Raw genomic sequence first — 13,908 nt, 5'->3', positions numbered from 1 at the left:
GTCTGTCAGTTAAGCATGTAGTAAACGTCATGGGGAAGTTTGACGAATACAAGAGGTGGCTAGTGTCAGAGATCGGGTTTGGTGGAATACTGAAGCTACCGATGCTCAAGAAAATAGATCTGAGGATGAGTGCCTGGGTGATGAGGAAGGTGAAGGTTAGATCTAGAGAGATTGTAGTTGATGGCGAGAGGAAGATTGTGTTTACGGCAGGTGACTTCCATAAGATTTCTGGGGTGCCGTGTGGGAATCGAGATGTGCATGGTAGGGATGCACAAGTTGCGTTTTCAGCGATTCAGTTTATAAAGCAGACAATCAGGATGAACAACTCTATTGCTCATAAGTTGAAGGCTGTTGAAATGTTTATAAGTAGAGAAATTACGGAGGAGTCAAGCAAGATGGAGAAGGATTGTTTCTAGATTGCATTTGTTACTTTTGTTCTGGGGTACTTACTAGCGCCATGTACGAAGCATCATCATACGACAATTGATTTTTGGGGTGCTGTAGCGAACCCGAAGCTCATAGCGCAATTCAGTTGGTGTGAGTATGCTTTGTACAAGCTGATGGCAGGTGTGAGGAAATTGCAGAGCGATTACCAGAATAATGTGCCAGCAATTCATATGTCTGGATGCCATATCTTCTTTCAGGTAGAATGAGTCGTCTGCAGGGGGGTAGGGGAGGTGAAATGAGCTGATGATTTACTTGTCCCCTAAGTAGAGAAGTGTTACCCAGATGAATGAAGACGCTAATGGAGTTGTCTGTTTTTTGTGTTTTTTGTTTCTGTGTGCAGATTTTCGTGCTGGACAATATAGACTTGGGTCTATTTAATATGGTACATCGCGAGCTCCCTCGTGTGTAGTGTTTTGATCAGAAAATGCTGTAGCAAATGATTACGATGGCGTATTTCAAGAAACAAGGCGTGGTGACGTATGTGCCTGCAGCGGTAAGTGTTCGGATTTGCTTTTTTGGATACTTTTTTTGGTGTCCTATGTGTACTTGTTGAGATGACCTTATTGGAATCGTTTTATGTTTTTTTGTTTTTATTTTCTCATGCTTGTAAATACTTGGTTACAGTTGGGCCCTCCAGATTCGGTGTGTTATGATCGGGTAGCTCTGATGAGCCAGCCATCTGGTGGTGCTTCTGCAACAAGGTCCCCTGATGAGGTGCCATCGGGAGGGATGTTTGATGGAAGGGTTGGCCAGAAGCCGGACGTCATCCTGAACAGGGGTGCGCTAGTGGGTGGCACATTGGGGGATCCAATGTCTGCACATCGATCTGTTGGACCTAACAAGTTTGCCAAGCATTTACGAGAGACTTGTGGGGATGATCTGGTATGTGTTTTTGAGGCGATGATCATTTCTATTTCCCCTGAGAGGCAAATTTTGTGGGGAGCAGGTTTTTTCTAAATGCATTTGTGGTTTTTTTTCTCTTGGATGCAGGTGCTTCAAGAACTGAGTTTGATGTTGAAGCAGCACAATGCGAAGTGCACACTGAGTATGACATTGCTTCGTAACAGGATGCAGTCCGACATGTTTTCTTTCGCTGATAGTTATAGAGCTTGTGCGGGACCGTTTCCGTTGTTGTAGCAAGCGCGGACTGTCAAAGTGTGTGATGCTAGATGATCCCGGGAGGTGATGTGCAGGTATTTAGTAGTAGGTCTATGTTTTTTATTTTGTTTATGGAGGCTAGGGTGGTAGTTTGGGAGTCATCTTTTCTGTGTTGCATCGGTCATGTTATTTTCTTGTTTTACTCACAGGGGACTTTTGTCTTCATCTTGTTTGTTGTGTGTGTGTGATGATAGGGGGTAAACTGATGCATCTGAGGAATGTGACAATGGTGGCTCGCCTGCTTGTCATGTCCAATGATGAAGGTATTGATTTTAGAGAAATGAAGATATAGAAGTTGTCAATGCCAGAGTAGTCCTTGACACGGTCCGCTGCTTTTACGACAACTGTGATGCGGATGCAGATGTTGTTTTATTTGGGCAGATAGAGGCTAAGTTGCCGAAAAGGAGGTATGTTATGTTGGCAAGTTTTGCTGCTAACCCATGGACAAGTGGATGCCTACCACAACCACCACCAATCCCATTGGTGAATAGGTTTCATGCATGGATATCGGGAGGAAATCAGTTTGAATTAGACAGGTAATATGTGTTGGAGGTAGCGAAGCTTTATATTAATGGGGGGAAGGGATAGAGTGGTAGTTCTTAGTTTTTTATGGTGTACATGGAGATGGCATAGCATCATCTGTTCAATGGGGAATTATTATGTTTTTTGGGCACATCAGCCATCTGATTTGTTGCAATGTTTTTGCAGTGTATGGTTTGTGCATACATACCCACGGCTTCTGAGGGTGAATGTCGTGTGTGTTCTGCAATAGATGGTTGGGACGCATCCACTTGACCACGAGGTTGCTGCTCTCGCTATAAGGAGGTTTCACCAGATCGACGTGGAGGCGCAGTCTGTGAACATGTACATGATGTGGAACCTGATTTCTCGGTTAGTACATGATCATGCTCTTCATGCATTTGTGGATGTGAAGAAAGGACTGAGGGAGTCCTGGATTAGGGGGTCTCTGGACAGTCGGACTATATCCTTTGCTCGGACTGTTGGACTATGAAGATACAAGATTGAAGACTTCGTCCCGTGTCCAGATGGGACTCTCCTTGGCGTGGAAGGCAAGCTAGGCAATACGGATATATAGATCTCCTCCCTTGTAACCGACTCTGTGTAACCCTAGCCCCCTCCGGTGTCTATATAAACCGGAGGGGTTAGTCTATAGGACAACATACAATCATATCATAGGCTAGCTTCTAGGGTTAGTCTCTACGATCTCGTGGTAGATCAATTCTTGTAATACTCATATCATCAAGAACAATCAAGCAGGAAGTAGGGTATTACCTCCATCAAGAGGGCCTAAACCTGGGTAAACATCTTGTCTCGCGCCTCCTGTTACCATCCGCATTAGACGCATAGTTCGGGACCCCCCACCCAAGATCCACCGGTTTTGACACCGACATTGGTGCTTTCATTGAGAGTTCCACTGTGCTGTCACCGTAAGGCTCGATGGCTCCTTCGATCATCGGTAACATTGCGGTCTAGGGTGAGGTTTTCCTCCCAGGACAGATCTTCGTATTCGGTGGCTTCGCACTGTGGGCCAATTCGCTTGGCCATCTGGAGCAGATCAAGAGCTACGCCCCTGGACATCAGGTCAGGTTCGAAAACTTAAACTACACTACCGACATCCGCGGAGACTTGATCTTCGACGGATTCGAGCCCATGTCAGCTGCGCCGCACAGTCACGACGAGCATGACGTAACTCTTCCGTCGGACAATATTCGGGAAATCGCATCTGCAACTACTCCGGTCGTCAACCCGGAGCAAATCGCGCCATCCTAGAGTGGAGGGATAGACCCTGCCATGGAGGCCGCACTCTCAGTGGCGATAGAGCCGGATACTGACTTCACCCCCTACAAGAGCCGTGTCGCCGAACCACTGGATTCACCTCCGGCCACGGACTCCGAGCCGCTTACATCCATGCCCGTCAAATCCGACTGGGCGCCGATCATGGAGTTCACCTCCACGGATATCTTTCAGCACTCACCCTTCGGCGATGTGCTAAATTCATTAAGGTCTCTCTACCTGTCATGAGAGCCTTGGCCGAACTATGTCCGGCTAGAATGGGATGCGGACAACGAAGAAATTCGCTGCCCACCCACCACCCGCTGAGTAGCCACTGTTGACGATTTAACCGACATGCTCGACTTCAACTCCGAAGACATCGATGGTATGGACGACGATGCAGGAGACGAGCAGGAACCACCGCCCACAGGACGCATTGTGGTTGTCTTCAGCAAAACTAGTGATACCGGCACAGGAGATAATAACACTCCGGATAGTGCCGAAGACAACCACAATCCCCTCCGGCACGATGTAGAGCCGGAGGATGAACAAGCTAGCCCTCCAGAGCAAGCATCAGATGGAGAACTGGAGGAGGATAATTACATGCCTCCCTCCGAAGAAGAGGCGATCCTCGGTGATGACGAATTTATCGTGCCTGAGGACCCCGTCCAGCAGGAGCGCTTCAAGCGTCGGCTTATGGCCACAGCAAATAGCCTGAAGAAAAAGCAACAACAGCTTCAAGCTGATCAAGACTTGCTAGCAGACAGATGGACTGAAGTCCTTGCGACCGAGGAATACGAACTCAAGCGCCCCTCCAAGAGTTACCCAAAACGCAGGTTGCTACCTCACCTCGAGGAGGAAGCATTGAAACCTCATTCACCAGTGTACGATGCGGACGACCGACCACTGCGTGGCCGAGCCAGAGAGGCTTTTCAACCTGAAGTTCAGCCTGCACCCCGCCGCCACTCAATCAAAAATACCAAGGCCCGGGGCAACACATGGGACATGCGAGACGTATTGGACAGTAAGGCAAAACTTGCAAGGTCAATATACGGGTCACGGGCATGCGCGCCAACACGGGACGATGATCGTCGCGCCGGATACACTAAAAGCAAATCTGGCCGGGCCGAATACAGCAGACAAGACTCATATGAACTGCATCGTGATATAGCCCGTCACAGAGGCTCCGCACACCCCCTATGCTTCACTGATGAAGTTATGGATCACGAATTCCCAGAGGGTTTCAAACCCGTAAATATCGAATCATATGATGGTACAATAGAACCACTGTATGGATTGAGGATTTCCTCCTTCACATCCACATGGCTCGTGGTGATGATCTACATGCCATCAAGTACCTCCCACTAAAACTCAAAGGACCAGCTCGGCATTGGCTGAATAGCTTGCCAGCAGACTCCGTCGGCAGTTGGGAGGATCTGGAAGACGCATTCCTCGACAACTTCCAGGGCACTTATGTGCGACCACCGGATGCTGATGACTTGATCCATATAACTCAGCAGCCAAAGGAATCGGCCAGACAATTCTGAACTCGGTTCCTGACTAAGAAAAACCAAATTGTCGACTGTCCGGACGCAGAGGCCCTCGCGGCATTCAAGCACAACATCCGTGAAGAGTGACTTGCCCGCCACCTTGGCCAAGAGAAGCCAAAGTCTATGGCAGCCCTCACGACACTCATGACCCGCTTTTGTGAGGGAGAGGATAGCTGGCTGGCTCGCAGCAATAACACATCGAGGAATCTGGGCACTTCGGACACCAAAGATGCCAACGGCAGACAACGTCGTAACAGACCAAAGCGCGGCAATAACGGCAATAACACCGAGGATACGGTAGTTAATGCCGGATTCAGAGGCTCTAGATCCGGTCAGCGGAAAAAGCCATTTAAAAGAAGTACTCCGGCTCCGTCCAGCTTGGATCGCATACTGGATCGCTCGTGTCAAATCCATGGCACCCCCGACAAGCCAGCCAATCACACCAACAGAGAATGCTGGCTACTCAAGCAGGCCGGCAAGTTAAATGCCGAAAACAAGGACAAGGGGCTGCATAGTGATGACGAGGAGGAGCCCCGGCCGCCGAACACGGGAGGACAGAAGGGGTTCCCCCCACAAGTGAAGACGGTGAACATGATATACGCAACCCACATTCTCAAGAGGGAGCGCAAGCGTGCACTAAGGGACGTCTATGCGATGGAGCCCTGATACGTCCATTTTGCATCATGCTTTTATATCGATATTTATTGCATTATGGACTGTTATTTCACTTTATGTCACAATACTTATGGCTATTCTCTTTTATTTTACAAGGTTTACATAAGGAGGGAGAATGCCGGCAGCTGGAATTCTGGGCTGGAAAAGGAGCAAATATTAGAGACCTATTCTGCGCAACTCCAAAAGTCCTGAAACTCCACGGAACATCTTAAAATAAATAAAGAAAAATCCTCACCAAAGATGAAGGCCAGGGGGCCCACACCCTGCTCACGAGGGTGGGGGCGCGCCCCCCCTCCTAGGGCGCGCCCCCTACCTCGTGGGCCCCCTGGTGGCTCTCCGACGTCCATCTTCTCCTATATGAAGTCTTTCAATGAGAAAAAATCAGAAAGAACTTTTTGGGACGAGACTCCGCCGCCACGAGGCAGAACATTGGCGGAACCAATCTAGAGCTCCGGCAGAGCTGTTCTGCCAGGGATACTTCCCTCCGGGTGGGGGAAATCATCACCATCGTCATCACCAACACTCCTCTCATCGGGAGAGGGCAATCTCCATCAACATCTTCACCAGCACCATCTCATCTCCAAACCCTAGTTCATCTCTTGTATCCAATTCTTGTCTCAAAGTCCGGGATTGGCGCTAGTAGGTTGCTAGTAGTGTTGATTACTCCGTGTAGTTGATGCTAGTTGGTTTATTTGGTGGAAGATCATATGTTCAGATCCTATATGCATATTATTACCCCTCTGATTATGAACATGAATATGCTTTGTGAGTAATTACGTTTGTTCCTGAGGACAAGGGAGAAGTCTTGCTATTAGTAGTCATGTGAATTTGGTATTCGTTTGATATTTTGATAAGATGTATGTTGTCTAGCCTCTAGTGGTGTTATGTGAACGTCGACTACATAACACTTCACCATTATTTGGGCCTAGAGGAAGGCATTGGGAAGTAATAAGTAGATGATGGGTTGCTAGAGTGACAGAAGCTTAAACCCTAGTTTATGCGTTGCTTCGTAAGGGGCTGATTTGGATCCACATGTTTCATGCTATGGTTAGGTTTACCTTAATACTTTTGTTGTAGTTGCGGATGCTTGCAATAGAGGTTAATCATAAGTGGGATGCTTGTTCAAGTAAGAACAGCACCCAAGCACCGGTCCACCCACATATCAAATTATCAAAGTATCGAACGCGAATCATATGAACGTGATGAAAACTAGCTTGACGATATTCCCATGTGTCCTCGGGAGCGCTTTTCCTATTATAAGAGTTTGTTCCGGCTTGTCCTTTGCTACAAAAGGATTGGGCCACCTTGCTGCACTTTATTTACTTTTGTTACTTGTTGCTCGTTACAATTTATCCTATCACAAAACTATCTGTTACCACTTATTCCAGTACTTGCAGAGAATACCTTGTTGAAAACCGCTTATCATTTCCTTCTGCTCCTCGTTGGGTTCGACACTCTTACTTATCGAAAGGACTACGATAGATCCCCTATACTTGTGGGTCATCAAGACTCTTTTCTGGCGCCGTTGCCGGGGAGTGTAGCGCCTTTGGTAGGTGGAATTTGGTAAGGAAAAATTTATATAGTGTGCTGAAATTTACTGTCACTTGTTACTATGGAAAGTAATTCTCCGAGGGGCTTGTTCGGGGTATCTTCACCCCGTCCAGTAGAGCAAAGAGTTGCTCCTCAACCTACTGAACCTATTGAAAATGAAACTCCTTTTGAATTTCCTTCGTGTATGATGGAAAAACTGCTAGCTAACCCTTTTACAGGAGATGGAACAAAGCATCCTCATGAGCACTTAACATATGTGGATGAAGTTTGTGGATTATTTAAGCTTGCAGGTATACCCGATGATGTTGCTAAGAAGAAGGTCTTCCCTTTATCTTTGAAGGGAGACGCATTGATATGATATAGGCTATGTGATGATATGAGATCATGGGACTATAAAAGATTGAAGTTGGAATTTCATCAAAAGTATTACCCTATGCATCTTGTTCATCGTGATCGCAATTATATATATAATTTCTGGCCTCGCGAAGGAGAAAGCATCGCTCAAGCTTGGGGAGGCTTAAATCAATGTTATATTCATGCCCCAATCATGAGCTCTCAAGAGAAATGATCACTCAAAATTTTTATGCTCGGCTTTCTGAAAACAATCGCACCATGCTCGATACTTCTTGTGCTGGCTCTTTTATGATGAAGACTATTGAATTTAAATGGAATTTATTGGATAGAATTAAACTCAACTCTGAAGATTGGGACCTCGACAAAGGTAAGGAGTTAGGTATGACACCTAAGTTTGATTGTGTTAAATCTTTTATGGACACCGATATTTTCCGTAAGTTTAGCACTAAATATGGACTTGACTCTAAGATAGTAGCTTCTTTCTGTGAATCTTTTGCTGCTTATGTTGATCTCCCTAAGGAGAAGTGGTTTAAATATCATCCTCCCATAGAAGTAAAAGTAGCTGCACCTATTAAAGTTGAAGAAAAGACTGTCACTTATAATGATCCTATTGTTCCTACTTCTTATGTTGAGAAACCACCTTTCCCTGTTAGAATAAAGGATCATGCTAAAGCTTCAACTGTTGTTCGTAAAAGCAATATTAGAACTTATACACCCCCTGAGCAAGTTAAAGTAGAACCTAATATTGCTATTGTTAAAGATCTCTTGTCTGATAATATTGATGGGCATGTTATTCAGTTCGAAGGTGAAACTGCTAGAATTGCTAAACCTTGTGATAAAGATAAACATAGACCTGTGGTAGGCGTGCCTGTTATTTTTGTTAAAATAGGAGATCATTGTTATCATGGCTTATGTGATATGGGTGCGAGTGCTAGTGTTATACCGCATACTTTATACGAAGAAATTAAGAATGAAATTGCACCTGCTGAGTTAGAAGGTATTGATGTCACAATTAAACTTGCCAATAGAGATACTATTTCACCAATTGGAATTGTTAGAGATGTTGAAGTCTTGCGTGGGAAAACTAAATATCCTGCTGATTTTCTTGTTCTTACTTCTTCGTAAGATAGCTTTTGTCCCATTATATTTGGTAGACCCTTCTTGAACACTGTTAATGCTAGGATAGATTGCAAAAAGAATGTTGTTACTATTGGCTTGGATGATATGGTTCATGAGTTTAATTTCTCTAAATTTAGTAAACAACATGGTGAGTAAGAATTACCTAGTAAGGATGAAATTATTGGTCTTGCTTCTATTGCCGTACCTCGTAGTGATCCTTTAGAACACTATCTGCTAGACCATGAAAATGATATGTTCATGAATGAAAGAAGGGAAATAGATGAAGTATTCTTTAAACAGGAACCTATTCTGCAACATAATTTGCCTGTTGAAATTTTAGGGGATCCTCCTCCACCCAAGGGTGATCCCGTGTTTGAGCTTAAACCTATGCCTGATAATCTTAAATATGCTTATCTTGATGAAAAGAAGATATATCATGTTATTATTAGTGCTAACATTTCAGAGCATGAAGAAGAAAGACTATTAAAAACTCTAAAGAAGCACCATGCTGCTATTGGATATACTCTTGATGATCTTAAGGGCATTAGTCCCACTCTATGTCAACATAAAATAAATTTGGAAGCAGATGCCAAATCAGTTCGTGATCCTCAACGACGTCTGAATCCTAAAATGAAAGAAGTAGTAAGAAAAGAAATACTAAAGCTTCTGGAGGCAGGTATAATCTATCCCGTTGCTGATAGTGAGTGGGTAAGTCTTGTCCATTGTGTCCCTAAGAAGGGAGGTATTAATGTTGTTCCTAATGATAAAGATGAATTGATTCCACAAAGAATTATCACAGGTTATAGGATGGTAATTGATTTCCGCAAATTAAATAAAGCTACTAAGAAAGATCATTACCCCTTACCTTTTATTGATCAAATGCTAGAAAGATTATGCAAACATACATACTATTGATTTCTAGATGGTTATTCTGGTTTCTCTCAAATACCTATGTCGGCTAGAGATCAATCAAAGACTACTTTTACATGCCCTTTTGGTACTTTTTCTTATAGACGTATGCCTTTTGGTTAATGTAATGCACTTGCTACCTTTCAAAGATGCATGATGGCTATATTCTATGACATTTGTGAAAAGATTTGTGAGGTTTTCATGGACGATTTTTCCGTCTATGGTTCCTCTTTTGATGATTGCTTGAGCAATCTTGATCGAGTTTTGCAGAGATGTGAAGAAACTAATCTTGTCTTGAATTGGGAAAAGTGCCACTTTATGGTTAATGAAGGTATTGTCTTGGGGCACAAAGTTTCTGAAAGAGGTATTGAAGTTGATAAAGCCAAGGTTGATGCTATTGAAAAGATGCCATGTCCCAAGGACATCAAAGGTATAAGAAGTTTCCTTGGTCACGCCGAATTTTACAGGAGGTTCATTAAGGACTTCTCAAAAATTTCTCGGCCTCTGACTAATTTATTGCAAAAAGATATACCATTTGTCTTTGGTGATGATTGTGTAGAAGCATTTGAAACACTTAAGAAAGCATTAGTCTCTGCACCTGTTGTTCAGCCACCTGATTGGAATTTACCCTTTGAAATTATGTGTGATGCCAGTGATTATGCTGTAGGTGTTGTTCTAGGGCAAAGAGTTGATAAGAAATTAAATGTCATTCATTATGCTAGTAAGACTCTATACAATGCTCAAAGAAATTATGCTACTACTGAAAAAGAGCTTTTAGAAGTTGTATTTGCTTGTGATAAGTTCAGACCTTATATTGTTGATTCTAAAGTAACTATTCAAACTGATCATGCTGCTATTAAATACCTTATGGAAAAGAAAGATGCTAAACCTAGACTTATTAGATGGGTTCTCTTGCTACAAGAATTTGATTTGCATATTGTTGATAGAAAGGGAGCTGAGAACCCCATTGCAGACAACTTGTCTAGGTTAGAAAATATTCTTGATGACCCACTACCTATTAATGATAGCTTTCCTGATGAACAATTAAATGTTATAAGTACTTCTCGTAGTACTCCATGGTATGCTGATTATGCTAATTATATTGTTGCTAAGTTTATACCACCTAGCTTCACATACCAGCAAAAGAAAAAGGTTTTCTATGACTTGAGGCATTACTTTTGGGATGACCCACATCTTTATAAAGAAGGAGTAGATGGTGTTATTAGACATTGTGTACCTGAGCATGAACAGGAACAGATCCTACGCAAGTGTCACTCTGAGTCTTATGGAGGACACCACGCTGGAGATAGAACTGCACACAAGGTATTGCAATCTGGTTTTTATTGGCCTACACTCTTCAAGGATGCCCGTAATTTGTCTTGTCTTGTGATGAATGTCAAAGAATTGGTAATATTAGTAGACGTCAAGAAATGCCTATGAATTATTCACTCGTTATTGAACCATTTGATGTTTGGGGCTTTGATTATATGGGACCTTTTCCTGCCTCTAATGGATATACACATATTTTAGTTGTTGTTGATTACGTTACTAAGTGGGTAGAAGCTATTCCAACTAGTAGTATTGATCATAACACTTCTATTAAAATGCTTAAGGAAGTTATTTTTCCGAGGATTGGAGTCCCTAGATATTTAATGACTGATGGTGGTTCACACTTTATTCATGGTGCTTTCCGTAAAATGCTTGCTAAGTATGATGTTAATCACAGAATTGCATCTCCTTATCACCCTTAGTCTAGTGGTCAAGTAGAGTTGAGAAATAGAGAGCTCAAATTAATTTTGCAAAAGACTGTTAATAGGTCTAGAAAGAATTGGTCCAAGAAACTTGATGATGCATTATGGGCTTATAGAACTGCATACAAAAATCCTATGGGTATGTCTCCGTATAAAATGGTCTATGGAAAAGCATGTCACTTACCTCTCGAACTAGAACACAAGGCGTATTGGGCTATTAAAGAGCTCAACTATGATTTTAAACTTGCCGGTGAGAAGAGGTTATTTGATATTAGCTCACTTGATGAATGGAGAACCCAAGCTTATGAAAATGCCAAGTTGTTTAAAGAAAAAGTTAAAAGATGGCATGACAAAAGGATACAAAAGCGTGAGTTTAATGTAGGTGATTATGTATTGCTATACAACTCTCGTTTAAGATTTTTTGCAGGAAAACTTCTCTCTAAATGGGAAGGCCCCTATGTTATCGAAGAGGTCTGTCGTTCCGGTGCCATAAAGATCAACAACTTCGAGGGCACAAATCCGAAGGTGGTAAACGGTTAAAGAATCAAACATTATATCTCAGGTAATCCCATAAATGTTGAAACCAATATTATTGAAACCGTAACCCCGGAGGAATACATAAGGGACACTTTCCAGAACGTTCCAGACTCCGAAAAGGAATAGGTATGTGGTACGGTAAGTAAACCGACTCCAAAACAATTTTTAAGGCAACATTTCTCCGTTTTGGAATATTTAGAAAAATAGAAAAAAAATAAGTAGCAGTCCGGGAAGGACACGAGGGCCCCACGAGGGTGGTGGGCGCGCCCTACCCCTCTGGGCGCGCCCCCCTACCTCGTGAGCACCTCGTGTGCCTTCCAGACTCCGTTTTCTTGCATGATACGTATTTTGGTCGGTAAAAATTCATTATATATTCTCCTGAAGGTTTTGACTCCCGTATCATGCAATTATTCTCTGTTCTTGTTTCAAGCTGTTTTTCTGACAAATCTAGATTATCATGACGTCCCCAAGTGCTTCCAAGGACAAGTTCTTCGAGAAGGTCATCAACCCTTACCTTGCAGAGGTGCTGCGACACCCTCAAACCATTGAGATGCGTGATGGGTTGTTGCACATCCGCGATGTTGAGGGACCAAAGGGAACCGGAAGCGTGGAGACGAGGCTCGAAGCAATGGAGCAACAAGTTTTCAAGTGCCAGGGGATGGTGGAGCGTGGAATCAACGCTAGCCACACGATGCTCGCGGAGTTCACTAACAACTACAAGCTGGATGCCAAGAACACCAAGAAGGCCATCTTCAAGCTATATGAGAAGATCGAGCACCTCCAAGCCCAAATCTATGACCTGCAAAACCAAAACTGTGAGTATGAATATAGATTCAAAAGAATGAGTTTGGCTACAGATTCGAGGATTCCGGAGACTCGATCATCCTTCTATGATGGTGAACCTATGCATTGGAAGATGGATGACAAGCCCGCATCATCAACAACACCTCCACCTTCTTCACCGACAAAGGAGATATAATCACATGGGTATGGGCACTCCCCTTAGCAACTGCCAAGCTTGGGGGAGGTGCCCCGGTATCGTATCACAATCACAACTCCTATCTTTACCGTTTTTCTTAGTTCGATCCTATTAGTAGTATCTTGATCTAGTAGAATAAAGTTTATGGCATGATCTAGTTTTGAGTTTTGCTTTATGATCTCTCTTTGTAATTGAGTCCGTGAGTTATATATAATAAAGATTAGTGTTGAGTCAAGGGCTTGATTATTTTGCCATGATCTTGGGTGAATAAAAGAAAAGAGAAGAAGAATAAAAAGAAACAAAAAGTTCATATTGATCTTATTGAGAGTAATGACTTCACATAGAAAGAGTATGATGATTAAAAGTTGTTGGGAGTTGGCAGACATAGCTTTGGTCATTGTTGCAATTAATAGGAAGTAATAAGGAAAGAGAGGTTTCACATATAGATATATTATCATTGACATCTTTTATGATTGGGAGCACTCATTAAAATATGACATGCTAAAGAGTTGATGTTGGACAAGGAAGACAACGTAATGAGTTATGTCTTTCTTATATCTGAGATAAAGTATGTTGTCATGGATCCTCTAACTTGTTGAGCTTGCCTTTCCCCCTCATGCTAGCCAAATTCTCAGCACCAAGTAGAAATACTACTTGTGCTTCCAAATACCCTTAAACCAGTTTTGCCATGAGAGTCCATCATATCTACCTATGGATTGAGTAAGATCCTTCAAGTAAGTTGTCATCGGTGCAAAGCAATAAAAATTCCTCTAAATATGTATGATTGATTGGTGTGGGAGAAATAAGCTTTATACAATCTTGTGATGTGGAAGTAATAAAAGCGACAGACTGCATAATAAAGGTTCATATCACAAGGGGCAATATAAAGTGACGTTCTTTCGCATTGAGATTTTATGCATCCAACCATAAAAGCGCATGGCAACCTCTGCTTCCCTCTACGAAGGGCCTATCCTTTATTATTATCTTCTACCTTATGCAAGAGTCATGGTGATCTTCACCTTTTCTTTTTCATTTTATCCTTTGGCAAGCTCAGCATGTTGGAAAGAACATGATATATATATAT

The 13,908-nt window shown here is 42.9% G+C and overlaps 1 long non-coding RNA gene across 2 annotated transcripts in view; it reads left to right on the top strand.

Annotated features, from left to right (window-relative positions):
- LOC119285899 overlaps positions 1-2,647 on the top strand; it is a 3,087-nt gene extending 440 nt beyond the window's left edge. The window contains exons 2-7 of one of the 2 annotated variants that reach the window (XR_005139966.1): positions 788-940; positions 1,072-1,329; positions 1,438-1,640; positions 1,800-1,868; positions 1,987-2,141; positions 2,314-2,647. This is a non-coding gene — a long non-coding RNA (uncharacterized LOC119285899). Of the gene's footprint in view, positions 1-787; positions 941-1,071; positions 1,330-1,437; positions 1,641-1,799; positions 2,142-2,313 lie in introns of both variants that reach the window. The other variant, XR_005139965.1, reaches the window with a different exon arrangement.
- The last annotated feature ends 11,261 nt before the right edge of the window (positions 2,648-13,908 follow it).

Source organism: Triticum dicoccoides, chromosome 1A (assembly GCF_002162155.2).
Source record: "Triticum dicoccoides isolate Atlit2015 ecotype Zavitan chromosome 1A, WEW_v2.0, whole genome shotgun sequence".
Lineage (NCBI taxonomy): Eukaryota > Viridiplantae > Streptophyta > Magnoliopsida > Poales > Poaceae > Triticum > Triticum dicoccoides.
Note: the sequence above shows the minus strand (reverse complement) of the source record. Positions and strands in the feature narration are given on the sequence as shown.